This window comes from Lactuca saligna, chromosome 9 (assembly GCF_052625555.1).
Source record: "Lactuca saligna cultivar CGN05327 chromosome 9, ASM5262555v1, whole genome shotgun sequence".
In the NCBI taxonomy this organism is placed as follows: Eukaryota; Viridiplantae; Streptophyta; class Magnoliopsida; order Asterales; family Asteraceae; genus Lactuca; species Lactuca saligna.
Window position 1 is genome coordinate 90043477 of NC_136425.1, and position 2488 is coordinate 90045964.

A 2488-nucleotide genomic window follows, 5' to 3' on the forward strand; every position below is an offset into this window, starting at 1 on the left:
GTTTGCGTCGCTTATCCGCGTAACTCTTTTGTCGATCACGAGACGCCTTCAGTCTTTCCCGAATTTGAATGATATTTTCTGTGGTTTCCCTTATGATTTCAGGCCCAGTAAGGGTGCTATCAGGGATTTGCCCTCTAGCTAGCTGAGTATCCCCGACTTCGGCCCAACACAGAGGTGATCTACACTTGCGACCGTAGAGAGCTTCGAATGGGGCGACTCCAATGCTAGTGTGATAGCTGTTATTATAAGAGAATTCGATAAGCGGCAGATGGATATCCCATGCCTTACCGAAAGATATCACACAGGCTCTCAGCATGTCTTCCAATGTTTGGATGGTTCTCTCGCTTTTCCCGTCGGTTTGTGGATGGTAGGCTGTACTCATGTCAAGCCTAGTTCCCAGAGACTTCTGTAGGGACTGCCAGAACCGCGAGGTGAATCTACTATCTCGGTCAGAGATAATGGATATAGGTACACCATGAAGTCGCACGATCTCTTTAATGTACGTCCTGGTTAACTTCTCCATCTTGTCTGTTTCCTTTATCGGCAAAAAGTGTGCGGACTTGTTCAACCTGTCCACGACAACCCATATGTTATCCAGCCCACCTGATGTCTTAGGCAGTTTGGTTATGAATTCCATGGTTATTCGCTCCCACTTCCACTCCGGTATATCCGGTTGTTGAAGTAGTCCTGATGGCTTCTAATATTCTACCTTGACCTTGGCGTAAGTGAGGCAGTTGCTCACATAAGTAGCAATTTCAGCCTTCATGTTTGGCCACCAGTATAACCTTTTGAGGTCTAGATACATCTTATCTGACCCAGGATGAATGGAGTATCGAGTCTTGTGGGCCTCGTTCATTACAACGTCTCGGTACCCACCGAACTTCGGTGTCCAGATTCGATTCATGAGATAACGAGTTCCATCCTCTTTGACTTCAAAGTTCTTGTCCATCCCTCTTAGTGCTTCGTTTTCCATGTTTTCTGGTTTCAAGGCTTCTAACTGGGCATCCTTGATCTGCGTGGCCAGTTGGGAGTGGATGGTCATGGCTAGGGATTTTACTCAGCGACCCGAGTATTCTTTCCTGCTTAAGGAATCGGCTACTACATTGGCCTTGCCCGGGTGGTAGCGAATTTCACATTCGTAGTCATTCAGCAATTCTACCCATCTTCTTTGGCGGATGTTAAGTTCTTTCTGATTGAGAATATGCTGAAGACTTTTGTGATCAGTGAAGATGGTGCACTTGGTGCCGTAGAGGTAGTGCCTCCAGATCTTTAGGGCGAACACCACTGCTCCCAGTTCAAGGTCGTGGGTGGTATAATTAACTTCGTGTGTCTTAAGTTGTCTTGATGCATAAGCGATGACTTTTCCCCTTTGCATGAGCACACAGCCGAGGCCTTGATTCGAAGCATCGCAATACACCACAAAATCATCAGTTCCTTCTGGAAGCGACAAGACTGGTGCACTACATAGGGCTTGCTTTAGTGTCTGGAAGGAGACTTCTTGTTTATCTTCCCATTTGAACACCACGCCTTTCTGAGTCAAGGTGGTGAGGGGCTTAGCGATCTTGGAGAAGTTTTGTATGAATCTACGATAGTAGCCTGCGAGTCCCAAAAATTGCCGGATTTCCGTTGGCGTTGTAGGTGCTGACCAATCTTCGATTGCTTTGATCTTTGAGGGATCTACATGTATTCCTTCCTTGCTTACTACGTGGCCAAGGAATCCTACTTCACGGAGCCCAAATTCACACTTTGAGAACTTGGTGTAAAGCTTCTCAGTTTTTAAAATCTCCAGAACTAGTCGTAGGTGTTGTCTGTAGTCTTCTTCGCTTCTCGAATAGACCAAGATATCGTCGATGAATACGATGACGAATTTATCCAAGAAGGGTCGACACACTCGGTTCATCAAATCCATGAACACCGCAGGCGCGTTTGTTAATCCGAATGGCATCACTACAAATTCGTAGTGTCCATAGCGAGTTCTGAATGTCGTCTTGGGGATATCCTCTTATTGAACTCGTAGTTGATGATAGCCCGACCTCAGGTCGATTTTTGAAAAGTAGCTGGCTCCTTGGAGCTAGTCGAAGAGGTCATCGATTCGGGGTAGGGGATAACGGTTCTTGATAGTGAGTTTGTTTAGTTCTCGGTAGTCTATGCACATGCGAAAAGATCCATCCTTCTTCTTTACAAATAGGACTGGTGCTCCCCAGGGTGAGAAGCTTGGCCTGATGAATCCTTTACTCAACAGTTCATTCAACTGGCTGGACAGTTCTTTTGGGTTTTAACACAAGAGATGATTTGTAGGTTCGCACTAGGTTTATTGCCATAAACGGTGAGGATGTTGCCATTCGGCAGATTGAGGCGGACGGCCCTTTCGTAACATAGAATGTCGGCACGATGAAGGCTTAACCAATCCATACCAATGATTATGTCGAAACTTTTTATGGTGACCGGCATAAGGTCAATTTTGATCAAATGGTTGTCTGGAGTGAGA